Source organism: Quercus robur, chromosome 5 (genome assembly GCF_932294415.1).
Source record: "Quercus robur chromosome 5, dhQueRobu3.1, whole genome shotgun sequence".
Taxonomy (NCBI): Eukaryota; Viridiplantae; Streptophyta; class Magnoliopsida; order Fagales; family Fagaceae; genus Quercus; species Quercus robur.
Window position 1 is genome coordinate 17,261,227 of NC_065538.1, and position 21,566 is coordinate 17,282,792.

At 31.9% G+C, this 21,566-nt stretch overlaps 1 pseudogene; it reads left to right on the forward strand.

Moving 5' to 3' along the window:
* Nucleotides 1-14,250: 14,250 nt before the first annotated feature.
* LOC126725295 (putative leucine-rich repeat receptor-like serine/threonine-protein kinase At2g19230) overlaps nucleotides 14,251-21,566 on the forward strand; it is a 33,845-nt pseudogene continuing 26,529 nt past the window's right edge.

Below are 21,566 nucleotides of genomic sequence, written 5' to 3' on the forward strand. Positions count from 1 at the left end.
GTATGATTGTGTATTATAACTTGTTTCTTACTTTCTAATGAACAAGTAAATTATAAATATGCATAATTTATATTCTGCATGTGCTTAAGGGTTTAGTTTTTTTTTTTTTTTAAGAAACATTGTTATGTAACAACATGAGGGATATTGGGCTTTTTACCATATTTAGTAAAAAATTTACCACAATGTTCCTATTTTGAAACTATTTAGGTCCGTGTCCCTATTTTAGTACTCAACTTCAAAAAAATCGAGTTACAAGTAGAACTCGACATTAGCAATATTGAGTTTTATGCATATTTTTCCACTTAATTTTAAATAAATTTTAAGTGAAACTCAACTTTGCAAAAGTCAAGTTTCAATTAAAAATTTACATATAACTCGATTTTGAGGATATCAAGTTTTATACCGAACTCGATTTTGTTAGAATCGAGTTTAAAAAAAAGGACACGAACCTAAATAGTTTCAAAACAGGGACATGTTGTTGTTATTTTTTCAAAATAAGGACAAAAACCCAATATTCCCTAATAACATGTACATTATAATGCTCTAGAATGTCAACTACAGTGGCTCTGTATTTTGAACGGATCAAGTACCTATTAAAGCCCATTTCAGACGGCAAATTCTCTTGTTTTATATTTTATAATAACCACTCATTAAGAGCATTCTCATCAAGAATGCTGTAAAATATAGTATTTAGCATCTCAAAAAGTTACTTTATTCATTTTAAGTTTTTAACAACTTATTTTACAATATACACAATATCAAAAGTTCTATTATTTTACCACTTCATTTAAATATTCTTTTTTTATTCTTTATCCATTTAAATCAATAATTACATCCATTGTTGCTACAATGTTTCATTAAACAAACAATTTTTTTTTTTAACATCTTGCTACAGTGGGCTGCTAGAGATAGTTGCCCACTCTAGCTAGATGTCAAAATTAATAACATCTAGCACCTTTGATGGAGGGTGCTTTTTTAAAATTTGATGTTAAATTATCACATTTATATCATTTGACACATTTGCTAAGAATGCTCTAAGCTCTAATTATTTTATTTAAATATATCTTAAGTAGGGGAGGTAGTTCGAACCTTGGACCTGTTGAAACATAAAAGAAATATCAATTGAACTTTAAATTATTGGCTACTACTCTTTAGGCTTTTTGAGTAAAAAGAAGAGCACTTGCAACAATGGATATAGGCTATAACCTAGCAAAAAATTTCGGCCCATAAATTTTCATCCTAGCCCAAAGTTTTTCACTTTTGTTTGTTTGTTTGTTTTTTTTTTTTTTTTTTTTTTTTTTTTTTTTTTTTTTTTTTTTTTTTTTTTCCTGTGAGGCATGGGGCTTGAGCATGCCCAGAGCACTTGATTACACTAAAGGTGCACGGATTACAATAAAGGGGTCTTTGTCCCAAAGGTTAGAGATGGATACAGGAATAATTCTTGTGTCTCGTAAAGTGGCACAATTTGTATTACAATTCATCCGCGTGGCGAGTTGTAAATGGTAAAGAGGTGATAGTGGGTCCATGTCAGATCACATCTCTACCACCCACAACTCATCATATGAACGAGTTGTGGCGCAAGTTATATCACTTTATATGACACTAGCACAACTCATGGATACAACCCTCCTCTTCCTTTTATTTTTTTTTTTAATGCATTATCTTTATTCATAAATAATTTCTTTAAAAAAAACATAACATTGTCCCTAATGTTCTAAGACTAGAACACAACTTGAATACAATTTTTTATTATTATATAAATTCGATATAATTTCAACATAATGTTCATTGCATGGTATTTTTTTTTTCTTTATCATGAAACCTAGGACACTAATTTGTTTTTAAAATAAATAGGGTTCAAATTCTAAATCTCTTATTTGAGAGAATAAATTTTATCAATTGAACTAACTTGAATAATAATGCTACGGACACATTTTTTTTCATAATAAAATTTCATATTTGCTAAGATAATCAACTGAGTTGTGAAGAAAGAATAATGAGTTCAAGAGTGTCAGTTGAATCCACATCAATCATTTAAAAAATGGTGGAACTCATTGTAAAAAAATGTCATGCCCGCAACATTATTGTAACTTGAATGGATTCAACTCGAGGTAGAGCCCTATTGGGTTGGTGAACCTGTGGGCGGCCCTGTCACACAAATAGTAAATCGCAATCTCATTAATAAGGCAACTTGTGGGCTAAAGTAAAGATTTGAGTTCAAAAGTGGCAATGAAGGGCCTCAAAAGTGGAAAAGTGAAAAAGATTATTGATAACTATATAATTAAAATCTAAAATGTTTATAGTATATTTTCAAACTAAATTTTTTGGCAAAGTAAAAAAAAAAAAAAAAAAATTATTTGTAGCTTTAGAAATGTTGAGGTGCACTGAACTTTTTTTTAGGGTGAATGCCTAGCCTGCCAACAACATAATAGATTCAACTGAAATAGTATGAGAAAGAATATTTTTCAATTTTCTTATAGTAATTGATTTTTCAAATAATCATCCACAGTCAGAGGTAGAACTATAAAAAGATTATATATATATATATATATATATATTAGTAGAAAAAATTTGAAATTGTTGGGTTCAAAATTTTTATTTTTGATCCTCAAAATTGAAAGTTGACTCAAAAAAATCCAAAAATTTAGAGTGAGCACCTAACCCATATCTAGGGTTGGTACTTGTAGCTGACTTCTAAAAAAAAAAAAGAAAAAAAAAAAAAAAAAACCCTTTTGAAAGAGAATGCAAATGAATTGTGGGTTATGATATGTTGGTTGTTTGCTTTCTCAAAACCCTAAGTTAAAAGCTTGGGACTTTCATGATTGAGGTTATGTTATGTTGTTTAAAACAACTAAAGAATTGTTTTTTTATTTTTTTTATTTTTTTTTTATTTATTTATATCAACAAGATGATTTTACAATTGAACTATAAAAAGACTATATATATATATATATATATATATATATTATAGTAGGAAAAAAACTCAAAATTGAAAGTTGACTCAAAAAAATCCAAAATTTTAGAGTGACCACCTAACCTCTATCTAGAGTTGGGACTTGTAGCTGCCTTCCAAAAAAAATCATTTGTACTAACAAAACAAGAAAAAATTTCTTATAAAAAACTCCTCTTAAAGAGAATGCAAATGAATTGTGAGCTATGATATGTTGGTTGTTTGCTTTCTCAAGACCCAAAGTTAAAAGCTTGGGACTTTTAGGATTTCGGTCATGTTATGTTGTTTAAACCACCTAAAGAATTGTGTTTTTTTTTTTTTTTTTTCATCAACAAGATAATTTTATAATTGAACATCATTATCGATTTGATATTTTATATGTTCCAGTATATTCTCAATTATAAAAATTAAATCATCGATTTAGTGAGCTTGTAATAGAGTTGTCCTTAATTCAGCTTTGAATTCTCAAGAAACACTTGAATCATTTTATAATTGATGATAATTATTTTTTGACAAAAACTTTTACTTGTAAAATATTACAAATCATGAGAAACTACTGTTAAAAATGGAATTTCAATTATTCATTATTATAAGCACAATGTAATTTAACATTTAGATTCTAAAAAATTGTTAATAAATTTTTGAATTATGCCTTACAAACTAATGTGTTGACTTTCTAACACAAAATAAAATTATAATTGAAATTTTTATTTATTATGTTGATGTGATGCCAATCAATGTTATGCATGTTGCCATCAATGGAAATATCATTCATTTAATTGAAAGCTTTGGGGCTCAACCTATGGTCTTAAACGGTTTAACCCCTATTGCCAATGGATAAGAACAAAGGACCCATACATAACAAAATTGGATCCGAGAATAATAAATGATGCATGCATTGAGTGTACAAAGTGTGGTTATCCCCTTGGACTTGATTCATCAGCATTCAAGTCATATATCTAAAATTTCCCTAAACTTTGTTCTTTTTTTAAAATTTCTACACCAATGCATCTTTAATTAGGTATAAGGGGAATGGATGATTTGAATCCTAAATATCTTATTTCAAAATATCAAAGTGTGTCAATCAATTGATTTACAAGGCTCTTAGCAAGAATGATTTTTATTTCTACGTTCTAAGTTAGTTAAAGAAGAAGTTTATAGAAAATTTTGAGAAGAGTAATTTTTTTATATTAAAAAAGGGGGGTTTTTTCTTTATTATTTTATTTTAATCTTCCTATGCTATATCTGTAGCCATAAAGTGATTCAAATGCTAGATTTCTTTACTTAAAAATGCTAAGGGATGTTAGTTGAACTACTGATGTAGGACACAATTACTATTTAATTATCGTAATTTATTATTTTTGGTATTTTTATGTAAAAAACGTTATTTTAGGTTTAGATGATTTATTTCCTTGTTTTTAGATGCATTTAATGCTTTTTAGGTCAACTTTGGTTCATGTTATGGTTAGGTATCAATTAGGAGTCATTTTAAAATATATTTTCTTGTCTTTCAAGTTTTACAGAGCCCTTAAAAAGGCCCCTAAGTCTGTAAACGTTTTTCATAGTTTATTATCAATAAAAATTCAGACTTGTGTCTATTGTGTTCTCTGGTGGATTCCAGACCTATCATCTTGTGGATTCAAGGAACCCCTCGTGGATTCAAGGTTTACTACCAGGAACTAACAGTTTAGTTTTTGTCCATCAAAGAGAGCATTGTGTGTGCTTTCTTTAGGCTTCTGCGACATCAGTAGGTATCAGATCCTAAAGAAAGCACACATGATGCTCTTTTTGATGGACAGAAACTAAACTGTTAGTTCTTGGGAGTAAACCTCGAATCCACGAGAGATTCCTTGAATCCACAAGATGATAGGTCTGGAATCCACCAGAGAACACAATAAACACAAGTTTGAATTTTTATTGATAATAAACTATGAAAAACGTTTACAGACTTAGGGGTCTTTTTAAGAGCTCCGTAAAACTTGAAAGACAAGAAAATATATTTTAAAATAACTCCTAATTGATACCTAACCATAACAAAAACCAAATTTGACCTAAAAAGCATTAAATGCACCTAAAAACAAGGAAATAAATCATCTAAACCTAAAATAACGTTTTCTACATAAAAATACTAAAAATAATAAATTACAATAATTAAATAGTAAATTGTGTCCTACATCAGACCACTCCACTTGAAACAAACTCGTCCTTGAGTTCATCTTTGAAATCTGAAATCTTCCACTCCAAATAAACAAATACTTCGAGTACTTTAATAACTTGATTAGGCTCTGAGACTTGAATCCTTCATAAAGTGTAGCATTAAATTTCTTCTCATCTACTTTCAATTTATTTGCAACATCAATCAAAAATGGGTTGATAATAAAATTAAAATTTTCTACTCCAAGAAAATCAACATATTGTGTAGTCGACTTCAATAAATCAACCGGAACCTGGGGGTTGTGGGTTATGGACTCGTCCTCACCTTTGACCTCAAGTGGATCTTCGACAATATTCTCAATAATTACTATCTCTTGATTTCTATTCTGTGATCTTCCACAATCAACTCAATCTTCTTTTCAAGTTTCAATTCAACAACTTGTTACAAGTCTTGACCTTTTTATGCACCTAAAAACAAGGAAATAAATCATCTAAACCTAAAATAAAGTTTTTTTACACAAAAATACTAAAAAATAATAAATTACAATAATTAAATAGTAAATTGTGTCCTACATCAGACCCCTCCACTTGAAACAAACTCATCCTTGAGTTCATCTTTGAAATTTGAAATCTTCCACTCCAAATAAACAAATACTTCGAGTACTTTAATAACTTGATTAGGCTCTAAAACTTGAATCCTTCATAAAGTGTAGCATAAAATTTCTTCGCATCTACTTTCAATTTATTTGCAACATCAATAAAAAATGGGTAGATAATAAAATTAAAATTTTCTACTCCAAGAAAATCAACATATTGTGTAGTCGACTTCAATAAATCAACCGGAACCTGGGGGTTGTGAGTTATGCACTCGTCCTCACCTTTGACCTCAAGTGGATCTTCCACAATATTCTCAATAATTACTATCTCTTGATTTCTATTCTGTGATCTTCCACAATCAACTCAATCTTCTTTTCAAGTTTCAATTCAACAACTTGTTGCAAGTCTTGACCTATTTTAACTACTTCAAAAGTTTCTCTAGAAATAGGCTACTTCTTCTCAACCCTCAAACTCTTTCCTTTACTTGATACATGGACTTGGCTGTGATAATTTTGGTTTTGACCTTTCATGTTGTGAACATATTGATTTTCATATGAATATACAGATTTATAATCAACACTTGTATAATCTAGTATATCATAATAGTCATTAGGAAACCATAAATCAATTAATACTTTTTTCATTCTTTGCCAAGAGTAGATTGGATGCTTACCTCGCCGCTTTCTATCGATTTGAATCTCTTCCCACCATTCCTCTGCTTCATCGTCCAATTTATTAGATACAAGCCGCACTTTTTTTTCATTACAAATCTTCCAAAAATTAAAATACTCTTCCAAATCAAGAAGCCAGTCGATAAAATCTAACTTACACATATCTCCATAAAATAATGGAATTTTCTTGTAGTTAAGAGTGCTTTTTTGAATGTATTGGTCATTGTCATTGTGAGATGAATTCCTAGCAAGAAGAGTAGCAATCTTTTGCTTGATTTCACCTATAATTTGCTGACATTTTTCACAAAATTGGTGATTCTCATCACAAAAATTAAGGAACTCAGCCCTAGTGAGGACTGGGTTTATGACGTCGTCACCATCGTCATTGTTGTGGTGGTCACCGTCTCGTTGGTTAGCCATCAGACCAGGGTAAGTCAAGGCTTTGATACCAACTGATGTCGCGGAAGCCTAAAGAAAGCACACACGATGCTCTCTTTGATGGAAAAAAAACTAAATTGTTAGTTCCTGGTAGTAAACCTCGAGTCCACGAGGGGTTCCTTGAATCCACAAGGTGATAGGTCTGAAATCCACCAGAGAACACAATAGACACAAGTCTGAATTTTTATTGATAATAAACTATGAAAAACGTTTACAGACTTAGGGGCCTTTTTAAGGGCTCCGTAAAACTTGAAAGACAAGAAAATATATTTTAAAATAACTCCTAACTAATACCTAACCATAACAGGAACTAAATTTGACCTAAAAAGCATTAAATGCACCTGAAAACAAGGAAATAAATCATCTAAACCTAAAATAACGTTTTTTACATAAAAATACCAAAAATAATAAATTACAATAATTAAATAGTAAATTGTGTCCTACATCAACTACAAAGTTTTTGGTAACCTGTTATTAATATTTCAAATTGGTATTTTTCCTTTTGACTCTTTTCTGTTTGGGTAGCCCGAGGGTAATCCTAATTAAACAAGTTTGTACGCTATAAGACAAAAGTGTAGCTGTGGAAGCTATATATATAAACCACAAAGGCAGCTATGGAAGCTTTAATCTGAAATAATTGTAGCTATGATTGGTCCATCTGTGACCCTGGTTGAAAGTCCATCTCAGCAGAGAGAACAACAAAAAATAATAATTACAGTCCCTCATCACAAATTACTTTAACTGCTCTTCTTTCAAGGTTCAAGTTCTTCAAATTCTTGATGTGGCCAAGTTTTGATCTACATTAATTTCACATTCCAAAATTACTGAGCTTGAGGGTTCACATTGATTCTCTTTGATTTTCCACATCTTCAACAACTCTTGAGGTCAAAATTTTGCCAACTATCATTGAAAAATTTACATAGATATTCAATCTTACCAATATTGCATAATTTCACATCTTTCATATAAATATCCTATTAATAATGGCCACCCATACCTTACACTTCAAACCAGTAGTGACCAATCAGCTGGTTTTGTAACTGCAACCACCGAAATAACTCTAGCATATGCAACTTTGTTAAGTCAATATGCCATGTTTAATTGTTAAGTCAAGTTTGGAGCAATGTTTTAGCTGTGGTTTAGTCACTCATGAAGCATCCACATGTCCATCCCCTCCTCACATGCATCCAGATGACTATACCCCTTCTCAACCTTCTGTCTCCCCACCTCCCCAACTATCCAAATGCTATCATATGACACATTTTGGGAAAATTATACTTTACTATGTTAAACTATACCATAAATTACACTTTGTATCTTAAATGTTTTGAATGCATATTTTACACCCTAAATTATGACTCTTGTTACATTTTGCACCCCAACATTAAGTTTGCCATTAACTTTGATGTAAATCCAAAGTTTAGAGTACAAAGTGTAATCAAAAGTATAGTTTAAGATGAAAAAGTGTAATTTCTTCTTTGTTTTTAAAGGATTGAGAAGAGGGACAATTGGCTAGTTTCATATGATGTCATAATTTTCTATCCAAATTAATGGCAAACTTAATATTGGAGTGCAAAGTGTAACAAAAGTCATAATTTATAGTGCAAAATATACATTCGAAAAGTTTAGGGTACAAAATTTAGCCTTCCAACTTCCACCTCAATATCTTCTAATTACCAATTAAATTATTGATTAACATTGAATGATGAATGATTTTTTTCTTTCTTAAATGACCTTTTTTTTTTTTTTTTTTATCAATTAACTTCTTTCCCACTTGATTTTTTAAAATATTTTTCAAATTTGGGGTATATTTATCCATTTGAGGCTTCTAAATTCCCAAATTTGAGGTATATTTTCGTATTTGAGATATAATTTCTTAAATGAAAGTTTTTAATCATATAATAATTGAAATTACAACAAATATTATTGATTTTCATTTTTCCTACGAGTCAAAAAAATAATTTTTTTTAACCTATTCCAAAATCGAAATCAAACCAAAACACAAGCAAACGTTTTTTTGGGAAAACGTTTTTCGTCAAACAAACGCGTAGACAATATGACCACAACCAAACAAACGGGCTCAAAATTTCATTGATGTATATGTCATGTTGACTTTTGACTTACCCAAAAGGGTTAAAAGTCTTTTTATTAAGTCCACACCCAAAGGTCTATTCACGGAACTTGCCTAACATTTCATTTCAGCCAATGACCTAAATCATGTATAGGTAACATTTTAAAAGACCCTTATTGTGTGATGGTTGGCTTTGATTTTGGGCTACCTACTTTATTGGGAGTACACTTCAAAAGTTGACCTTCAAATTTTTTAGGTATATTATATCAGTCTGCCGTGCCTTATGCGAGGGACTGACCAAATCAAACTTTAAATAACATTCATGTAAATGTTCATATTCATCTCTTGAAAGAAAAGCTTGATTTATAATTGGATAATAATTTGCTTTTGGACAAAGTTTCTTAGGAGAAAAGTTTCTTCCACCTACTACAATGACTTAAAAAATTGTTCACTTGTACTTATATGACATGCTTTACAGTGATATGACTTGTTTAAATAATATAAATATACATAAATGACCTTACGAACCACTACGTTATGTGTTTGGAGGAAAAATTGGTTTAAATTCTTTTGTGTTGTTAACAGTCATGGTTATTCTATTAGCACAGGTTATGGATATTAAATATTGAGTTACAAGTTGGAATGCACTTTTACAAAAGGAAAAAAAAAAGCAAAAAATCAAAGAAATGCACAACTCCCCCCCCCCCCCCCCCCCCCAAATGGTTTCTTGTTAAAACACAAAAACCCTTTGAAGTTTTAAATGAAAAACTTAACCCATGTATTGTTATTTTATGTTTACCGTTAAACATCCATTAAAATAAATGATGAATTGCTCGTATGATAGCACATGTCTATATTTAGAGTTATATTTTCACAGGAAACAAAACTACATGGGGGTTTGTGTTACACTCTAATTAAAGCCCTAAGGGGTTTAATATTATACAATTAGCCGTTTACACACATAAAAAAAGATATATATATATATATATATATATAATAGTGGGATTTGGTATTATACTCAAAAAATCAAGGGTTGGGTTTTGTGTTTTGCAGGAAAACCACGAGAGGATTTTGTGTATTTTTCACCCAAAAAAAAAAAAAAAACTACTATCAATACAAAGCAAATCCTTTAAATTTTTAGGGTAATTCCACCATGGGGTTCCCAAAAATTGTCCATTATTCCATCCATATTGAAATGACTTGATTAAATTTTACCAAGTCATCAACATTTAAATAGACGTTGACATTCTTTATTTTGGTATTTATTTAAACTATGATGATACAAGAAAATTTATTTTACTTGTTTGAAAATGAATGTATAAGATTTTATAAATCCCATGGTAAAGCTACCCTAAAAATTTTAGATCTTAATCCCTTATTAATGATTCACAATTGGGCATGCTCTATAGTAGATATAAATAATTGATGGTGGTTTTTTTTATTACTATTGTCGTATGTGTTCTAATAAGTATTTCTATTTACTAAAAAAAAAAAAGGTGGTTTTTTATTCTTAATATTTAAAAAAAAAGAAAGGGAAAAATTAATTTTAACCCTATTCTTTAAATAGCAACAAATTAACTTCAATCCATTTTAGTAGAATGACATTGTCTTAGAGTTTAATATAGACTAAAGGTTTAATTTATTACTTATTGAAATTTCAAATTTTAATAAGATTTAATTTGTTATGTCATTAAATTAATAAAGGTAAGGAATCACTGTTGTGTCATGTGGTTAGAGGTAAAGTTTTCTGCCATGAGTTTCAGTTAACTTAACTGGTAAGATTTATTACTTTCAAATAAGGGATCTCACTTTAAATTACCTCTACATAAAAAATAATAATAATAAAGTGTAATATCTTCTTTGTTTTTAAGAGATTTAGAAGAGGGACAATTGGGTAGTTTCATATGATGTCATACTTTTCCATCCAAATTAATGGCAAACTTAACATAGGGGTGCAAAGTGTAATAAAGGTCTTAATTTAAGGTGCAAAATATACATTCGAAAAATTTAGGGTACAAAGTTTAGCCTTCTAGCTTCCACCTCAATATATTCTAATTACCCATTAAATTTTGATTAACATTGAATGACAAATGATTTTTTTTTTTCTTAAATGACCTTTTCTTCTTTTTTTTTTTTTTTTTTTCTTTTTCTCAATTAACTTCTTTCCCACTTGATTTTTTAAATTTTTTTCAAATTTGGGGTATATTTATCCATTTGAGGCTTCTAAATTCCCAAATTTGAGGTATATTTTCATATTTGAGATATAGAGTGCGTTTGGAAAGCGCGTTTGCATTTCAGATTTTTTTTTTTCTTCCCAGCCGTAACTTTTTGACTTTTCTTCTGTGAACAGTGCTCTTGTGCACTATTCATGGATCTCACAAACTACACTTTTCAACAACTTTTTAATTAAAAATGGGTCCCACGATACTATTCACACATTTAAAAATTATTTTGCTACAGTATTTTTCAGTTTTCAATTTCAATTTTCAGCTGTATCTAAACGGACCCATAATTTCGTAAATGAAAGATTTTAATCATATAATTATTGAAATTACAATAAATATTATTGATTTTTGTTTTTCCTACGAGTCAAATAACATAAAATTTATATTTTTAACCTATTCCAAAATTGCAATCAAACCAAAGCACAAGCAAAACGAGTCAAATCTTTAACCCAAAAAAAAAAAGACAATTACTTTTTTGGAAAACGTTTTTTGTCAAACAAACACGTAGATAATATGACCACAACCAAACAAACTGGCTCAAAATTCCATTGATGTATATGTCATGTTGACTGTTGACTTACCCGAAAGGGTTAAAAGTCTTTTTAAAGTCCAGACCCAAAGTTCTGCTCACGGAACTTGCCTTATATTTCATTTCAGCCAATGTCCTAAATCATGTACAGGTAACATTTTAAATGACCCTTATTCTCTGAGGGTTGGCTTTGATTTTGGTCTACCTACTTTATTGGGAGTACTCTTCAAAAGTTGTCCTTCAAATTTTTTTAGGTAGATTGTATCAGTCTGCCATTGCATGCACGAGGGACTGACCAAATCAAACTTTAAATAACATTCATCTAAATGTTCGTATTCATCTCTAGAAAGAAAAGCTTGATTTATAATTGGGTAATAATTTTCTTTCGGACTAAGTTAGAAGGAAAGTTCCTTCAACATACTACATACGATGACTTAAGAAATTATTCATTTGTACTTATATGACATGCTTAATAGTGATATGACTTGTTTAAATAATATAAATACACATAGATGACTTTATGAGCCGCTACGTAATGTGTTTGGAGGAAAAATTGGTTCAATTTCTTTTGCGTGTTGTTAACAGTCAAGGTTGCTTTCTTAGCACAGGTTATGGATTTTAAATGTTGAGTTACAAGTTGGAATGCACTTCTACAAAAGGAAAAAGCAAAAAATTAGAAAAATGCACCAACCCCCACCCCCCCCCCCCCCGGCGGTTTCTTGTTAAAACACAAAAACTCTTCAAAGTTTTAAACGAAAAACTTAACCCATGTAATGTTGTTTTATGTTTACTGTTAAACATCCATTAAAATAAATGATTAATTGCTCATATGATAACACATATCTATATTTAGAGTTATATCTTCATAGGAAACAATACCACATGGGGGCTTTGTGTTACACTCTAATTAAAGCCTGAAGGGGTTCAATATTATACAATGAGCCGTTTACACACGCGCACACATAAAAATATCATAGTGGGATTTGGTGTTATACTCAAAAAATCAAGGATTGGGTTTTGTGTTTTATAGGAAAACCACAAGAGGGTTTTGCTTATTTTTTCACCCAAAAAAAAAAAAAAAACAAACAAACAAACAAATACTATCAATACAAAGCGAATCCTCTAAATTTTAGGGTAATTCCACCATGGGATTCCCAAAAATTTTCCATTATTCCATCCATATTGAAATGACTTGATTAAATTTTACCAAGTCATCAACATTTAGATAAACGCTAACATTCTCTATTTTGGTATTTATTTAAACTATGATGATACAGAAAATTTATTTTACCTGTTTGAAAATGAATGTATAAGATTTTATAAATCCCACAATAAAGCTACCCTAAAAATTTTAGATCTTAATCCCTTATTAATGATTCACAATTGGGCATGCTCTATAGTAAATATAAACAACTGAAGGTGGTTTTTTTTTTTTTCCTTAATATTTTAAAAATAAATAAAGGGAAAAATTAATTTTAACCCAGTTCTTTAAAAAGTAACAAATTAACTTCAATCCATTTAGTAGAATGACATTGTCGTAGAGATTAATATAGACTAAAAGTTTAATTTATTACTTATTGAAATTTCAAAGTTTAATAAGATTTAATTTGTTACGTCATTAAATTAATACAGATAAGGAAACAATGTTATGTCATGTAGCTAGAGGGAAAGTTTTTTACCATGAGTTTCAGTTAACTTAATTGGTAAGATTTATTATTTTCAAATAAGGGATCTTATTTTAAATTACCTCTACATAAAATAAATAAATAAATAAATAAATAATTTTAAAAATAATAATAAAAAAGAAGAAGAAAAGACCCTCACTAATTTCTTGACCTAATGGTTAGAAGCAATTATCATGAAATGAGTCACAAGTTTCAATTCCTCTTGTCTCACCTACAACAACAAGAATAAATTAAATGAAAATTTTATTTAATAATGGAAAATTTTTTTCTCCAAAACCCCGTTACATGTAGATTTATAAAACCATTTAAATAAGTTATGTGACTAAAAGTAAACTAAGATACTCTTTTGAGTTACCAAGTGGTGAGTTGGAAGGGAAACTCTGAGTCCATTTGGATACAACTTATTATTGTTGAAACTAAAAGTTGCTGAAATTGAAAACTGAAAACACTGTAGCAAAATAATTTTTAAATGTATGAATAGTACTGTGGGACCCATTTTTAATGAAAAAATTGCTGAAAAGTGATGTTTGTGGATTTCATGAACAGTAAATAGGACCCATTGGTGTGCACTCCACTGCTTATTTAGCTATGAACAGTGCATGAGTTGATGAAAAGTGTACAGTGAACAGGTTGAAAAGTCAAAAACAACGGCAGGCAAAAAAAAGAAAAAAAAAAAACACAAAAATGCAAACGCAAGAATAAGCAGGAATAAGTTATATCCAAACTCTCACTCTATCCTTTAACAGTAGTGATAACTTATAACAAAGAATGAGTCAAATTTTCGCTTCTCTCACGGTGAGACATGTGGGGCTCATATATGTCTATGCGATCTTATGTTACTGCTCACTTTTCTAAATAAATGAGAGCAAGTCATTTGCTAGTTCCATATATATATATATATATATGTGCCTCGCACTCTCATTGATATAACATATATACTTGCATGAACAAAAAGTTGCTGCGAAAGACCAAAATGAATAGCGCATCAAATCTAAAAGAACGGCTCCTCTTTGTTTTAGCCATAACTTTTCTCGGCAACTCAAGACTAGCTGCAGGAAATAATCAGAACGCTGGAAGAAAACTTGATGAAATTCCCGGTAAGTACTTCTTCGAATTTTGGTCAACCAACATTTCTCTCTTCTTCTTCTTTGGTGCTTGCCAAGTTGTTGTGCATTTATTTATGCTTTCTTGTACTCGATCTTAGTCTCTTACAATGGAGCGAGTAATTCATGTGTGTACGTTGTAGAGAAGCTTGCTGTGCTAGCTTTCATAGTTAATGCAGCCTTCTTCATTTTTTACTCGAGCTTTGTTCTTTTAAGAAACTGTATTCCTATGATCAAAATTACTCCACTTTTTTTTTTTTTTCTTTGTTCTTTTTTTACTCGAGCTTTGTTCCCTCTTAACCTCAATTTGACTTGAAAGTCTCAAAGCATAAATGACTCCGCTTGTCTTTTTGCCTTTTTTTTAATACAAAATCAAGTAAGAGAGTGTAACCGTGTTTGCGATTATTACCAATAGATTTGGACTTGAGTGTTGATTAAATACTTGAATTTTTTAACTGGTTTATGACAAGTCGTACAGATTCTGTACCTTTTGTTTTTAAGTATATTAACTTTAGAGCATCCGTAGCAGCTATTGCAAAAATTATGTCATTTTACTACATCAAAAGCCTACTTTATTATTTTACCACATCATTTTACAATATCTTATTTATCAAATGTTCTATATTTTTACCACTTTATTTAAATATTATTTCTTAATTCTTTTTAATTCTTATTTTAAAACTTGGGGACTGTGGACTGTAGCCACAGATGTCAAGATGCCCGTACCGTATGCCACAGATGTCACAAATTTAAAAACTCAGAACCTAGGGACTGAGGAGAAAGAGGAATAAAAAAATAATAAAACCATATCCCACATGTGTCTGTACCGTGCCAAATATATGAGAATACTATAGCATGTTGTAAAAATTATGAGATTTGGAACATCTAATATTTGGTGTTTGGTGTGCCAAATGTGCCAAATATTTGGCATTTGGCACATTTAGCACATCTAGTGTGGGTGCTCTAAGGATGTCAAGTAAAAAAAGTGAATATTTCTTTCTTTCTTTTTATTTTTTATTTATTTTTTAAGATCTGGATAAAACTTTTAAAATGTTTTCTTCAAATAAAAGACTATATATATGTGGGTGTATATATATATATATATATATAATTTGAAGCTAGGGAATTTGAATCTTGAATTTTTCCTTAGAAACAACAAGAGGTGCAAGTGAGTTATACTACAGTACATTCACAAACTATTTTATAATATTTTTGCAAATTATTAATGTGACAAATTCTTACTAGTTCTAATTTGGCTAACATCATATTTTGAGTAATGCTACAACCATAAATTATTTTATAACATTTAAAATAAATGTTGATGTAGCTAACTTCTTATTAGTTTTCATCTAGATTCACCATTAGCATCAATTTTTCATTTACCAATAATCACTCACCACATTAGCAGTTTGTAAAATTTTATGTAGAGTAGTTTGTATCTTTAGCATTACTCTCATATTTTTATAATTTTACTTACTAATAATTATTTGAAAAACACTAATGATAGGCCACAAATTGAATGACCCCTTGTGATAGAAATTAATTAATTAATTAGCCAAGTAATTAATTAATCAATTTATCATACAAAAACGTGGTAGCACAAACAAATCACCAATAAACTAATTATGCAGTGGAAAATAAATAATATGCTGATTTGTTTACGAATGGAGAAAACCTAATGACAAAAACCCCACCGGGTGATTTTTAGGTCACCTCGAAACTCCACTATTATCACAACAAGCAGTTACAAGTAAAGGAATCCCAAGTACCTTACCAACCTATAGTTGAATCCTTACTCCAATACCCAATTGAACTTGTTCTATAGTGACAGTTCCCCTTTCTGATGCACGACTCTCAAGTACGTTACTAACCAATTGCGTGGATCCCAGTACGCGACTTCAATCACCAACTAAGAAGGTTGTTGGTTGCAAAGTTCTTCAGTTCATCCACACGATGAAGATCAAGAAGATGCTTGGTCACAAAACCCTATAGTGCACATATACAGCAACTTCTTCAAGAGAAAGAGATGAACTAGGGCAAGAACTTCGTCTCCGGTCACAATTTGCTTGAACAGAGTTTGCTCAATGCTTGTACAACTTGTGAACTCTTTGACGGCCCTTAAAACAATCCTTTTATATGTCTAGGATTAGGAGAAAAGAAGGCCCAAAGACATATTCACGGATCCCAAGAAAATCAGATTTGAATTCTGAAAATCTTAAACCTCGACAGATAGGAGGTGTCGAGCACATCGGGCTTTGAACAACTTTTTTAAGCTCGATAGATGCAGCTGTCGAGTCAGTTGTTGAGTTTTAATGAATTTGAACTATTAACTTGTTTTCTTGGACAGACCTGAAGGCTTTTAACACTTGATCTTGAAATATGGTTTCTTCAAGTATTTAAACACATCCTAAATCTACCAAAATACAAGTAAAGTACGTTTTGTCAAAGGATAAACCAATTACATAACATCATGACATATGTTCTTAATATGTGAAACACATATGTCCTAACAATCTCCTCTTTTGGCAATCCATGACAAAACCACAACAAACAAATGAACATATGAGAGAAGTCATAAATCACTCAACTCATATTCACTTGTTGAATACAATAAAATCTATCCTAACACAAACTCTTGAAAAACTTTGTAAGAAGAGAGTTTATGGCAAGTAGACTTTGACAACCTATATTTCTAAAACACTTTAAACAAAACTCATCAAGGCATCTTTGTGTGAAATAGAAATAATAGATTGCATACAAGTATAAGAAACATATGTATTAAGGGAGAAAAGAAACAACACATGAAGGGGTAGATGAAAGAAAGACATACATCAACATAAATAAGGAAATAAGTACAAAGTATGTCTATAAATGGTCACAAGACCTCATGTACAAGAATAATGTATCTAAAAAGAAGGAAACGAAAAGATACATACTATCCTCACTATATCCCTCAAAACATATCAACACTCCCCCTAACAAAATGGTCTTATACTAACTCTCCTTCTAAGAACTCTCATATCCAAAACTACTCCCTCTTTTTGTCACAAGTGACAAAGGGTAAAAGTGTCAAGTAGACATCTCATCGGTAGAGCTAACATCTCCATCAGCATCATCTGAAGCATCATCATCATCACCATCATCATCATCCTCATCCTCAGAATCTGAAGCCACGAGAGAAGGTGGTGAAGGAGTAGTCTCAGAAGTAAAACCACCTATGGACACCTGTCGCCGTGCAATACAACTGACACGAATGTTCACCTGATACAACTCCGTAGAGAGTGTATCTAGGTGAGCATCCATGCACTGCAGCTGCGCCATGATGTCTCCTAAAGTCACATCGCCCGAAGAAGAGGGAGAAACGAATATGGATGGAGCTGAATGGGAGGGAGGAGCTGCTGAATCCGACTGCCGCAACTGAAGCTGGGCCTCTCTACGTTTAGCGGTAGCGTAATCTATGGCACACATAACGGTGAAATGGTCGGAAGAGGGAAAAGGAACGGAAAAATGATGTAAGATCCTCATGATAACGGAAGAAAAGATGAGCTTATCACGGGACGCCGAATCTAGATGAACATCTATAATAGACAGAATAAAATGAGAAGGGAAATCTATAGTAAGATGCTCAAGAAGAGATAACAAAAATCGAGCACGAGGCTTTGTAATGGAGTTATAGTGAGAGAGTGGATGCAAAACAAAGGTCATCACTATGTTCATGAATCTAGGACCTTTAGCAAAAGGTCGACATGGTGTAAACAGACACTTACCCCAAATAGAAGGACGCTCACAGAAAGCAGACATGAACTCATCCCTAGACACAGTCCTCAAACGCTCACAACTAGGATAGTCAGGAAACTCTATCCTAGGGACCCGAAGCACATCCGCAACAAGTTGCGGTGTGATAGGAATGTGCGTACCTCGAACGGGAGTGAAGAAAAGAGGTACTAAACGATCAATCCCGTCATGTTAGAGCAAAACTCTTGGATAAGCACGAGAGGACAGGTGACCGAGACGTCACACAGTGACTTCCATCCCCTACTGTGAATGACAGAGGGAAGGTCGGTGTCGGCAAAGCCTGACAGAATGACTTGGCGTTCTGAATGAATGCCTCGTCTAGAAAAGTTCTCTGAAAATGCCTTGAAGGCATCATCATCATGGAATCGAATATGAGATGGTGTAGGATTAGATGATGAAGAAGCTCCGGAACGAAGAGGGTTCCGGGCTGAAGTGGATTTACGCTTAGGTGCCATAGACACGACTAACGTAAACAGAAAGAGAGGGAGAGAAAAGAAAAACAATCAAAAAAGTTCCAAGCAATTTCAAATATAACAAGTATATTAAAAAAGAGTACATATGTATGGGAAATTCATGAACATGTGACATGCAAAAGAAATTGCATCATGGGCTCAGCCCAATCCAAACCTATCAGCATATAAACAGATAACACTCATCTAAATGCATGACAATACCATTTTAATGCTAATGTGATGCAATGTATGAGGTTTTAAACTCATTTAAGTGAAAACCCATCCCAAAATTTCAATAATAACTCATCAATTTTGAAAAACCCCAAAATTTTTCAAAAACCCCAAAACCTAGGTTTCAAAACATGAAATGCATGAATGTGAAAGGATTAGAAGCTTACCAAGTAAAGAAATTCTTCAAAAAGCTTGAAGATACCTTGAGGAACAAAGATTGGAGTGAGATGAGAACGTTTGGGAGAGAAAAGAGAGAAGTATCCAAAGAGAGATCGAGTGAAATGAGTTTCGGATCGCACAGGGAGCTTAAATAGTGCCAGCAGTAAATCTCGACAGATGCAGGTATCGAGATATCTGTCGAGGGAGGTGTCCAAAAAATGGTCGTCGACAGCTGAGGTATCGAGGAACAACCCAACAAAACCAAGAACAGAAGCTCGATCGATCCACCAGGTGTGGAGAAGCTATCGAGGATGTAGAGCCATTCTCAATCGATCCACCAGGTATCGAGCAGCTGTTGGGATTGCGATTAGAAAAAGCTGAAGAAGCTTGACAGACAGCAAGGTATCGAAGAGGTGTCGAGCCAACATTTAAAACCAGTTTTTCGAGATGTGAAAAATACAGACATGAATGCAATCCAACATGCAACTCAACCAATGATCTAATCAATATATTAAGCTCTCAAAATCGTCTTTCAATAAAAATTTTAAGCACATGGATCTTCAAAAAGAAACACACACACACACATTAAACAAGTCTGACCAATTTTATATTTCAAAAACAAGTCAAGACAGTTTAGTGAGCATACATTAACACATGTAAAACCTTGTGATGGTCAAATCACATTGTACCTGCACATGTATCAAGAATAGTAAAGAATATTGCGTGTTGTGTGTAAAAAAATATCGCAAGATTGCATAAGTGTATACATGTTATGATGATTTGAGATATGAGAAAATCACTTTAACTCACACACAATCATAACTGCTTGATGGGGACTATCACCTTCGAGGTACATCCTATAACTCCCACATCTCCTAGAATACATGTTTGCAATCATATTTAAAGCATTTTTGATCTTTTTGCTTTTGATTTTTCTTGGCATATTTTTCTTTTAAGCATATCATACATGGGCATATTAGAGAGAGAAAAAAAATACCCAATGATATTTGACATTCCAATTTTGCTATGCCTAAGCACACAAATGTCATTGACATTGCACTTTTGCTATGCTGAAGCATACAGGTTTCATATTATGATTGGCGGACAACAGTGGTGAAATGGTTATTTATGTCTTTCTCTTAGGATTTTCCAGTCCTTCCCATCAAAAAGAGTGATATGAGTGTTAAGTATAAGAGACAACTTAATTTTACTCATCACAAATACGAGCCACAAAGCTCATTTGCTTAGTTGTGCATAAAGATACTCATCTAAGCTACAAATGATACAAAATTTAGAAGACTTTATTTCAATGGCCATCCAAGGTACACAAGTACCAATGTACACAAAACATACATTATTTTTGTGTTTTTCTGATTTTTCAATTTTTTTTTATAATTTTTATATGAAAAACAAAACAAAGCAAAACTGAAAAATAACCAAACAAAAACATGTTAAACAACTAAAGCATAAAAACTAGATGCAAATGCATAAGGAAGAAAGAAAAAGAGAAGAAGATCATCCCATGGAGATAACACCAATGTTTTGACGAAGGAATTTGAAGCGTTTACTGTCAAGAGGTTTGGTAAACAAGTCAGCCTTCTAATCATCGGTGTGAATAAACTCAAGAGTGAGAGTACCATCTTCGACAAGCTCCCTAATGAAATGATGTCGAATCTCTATGTGTTTGGTTCTAGAATGTTGAACCAGATTCTTAGAGATGTTAATGGCACTGGTATTGTCACAATAGATAGTGAGATGTTCTTGACAAATACCATAATCATGGAGGAGTTTTTGCATCCATAGGAGTTGGGTGCAACAGCTACCAGCAGCAATGTACTTAGCTTCTGCAGTGGATAATGAGAAGGAATTCTGCTTTTTACTCATCCAAGAGACAAGATTATTACCCACGTAGAAAAAACCCCCCTGAAGTACTCTTTCTATCATCAGCATTCTTAACCCAATCAGCATCAGAGTACCCAGTTAGAACATCACTTGTGTCCTTGCTGTACCACACACCAAACTCAACAGTGGTTTTGACATACTTTATGATTTTCTTTAAAGCAGTCATATGAGACTCTTTGGGATTAGCCTGATATCTAGCACACACTCCAACACTGTAACTAATGTTAGGTCTACTAGCAGTAAGGTAAAGAAGACTACCTATCATGCTTCTATACAGAGAAGGATCAACACTTTTACCTAACAAGTCAACAGTGAGTTTAACATTTGAGGTCATAGGGGTTCTGACAAAACTAGCAGATTCTAAACCAAACTTTTTCACAAGATTCTTAGCATATTTAGATTGAGATAGGAATATACCTGAATCTTGTTGACGAATCTGTAACCTAAGGAAGTGAGTCAGCTCTCCAATCATGCTCATCTTGAACTTGGCCTGCATGAGTTTTGAGAAACCATAAGCAAGTTCATCCTTAGTCGATCCAAAGATGATGTCATCAACATAGACTTGGGCAACTATCAACTCACCATCTTCTCTTTTGATGAAAAG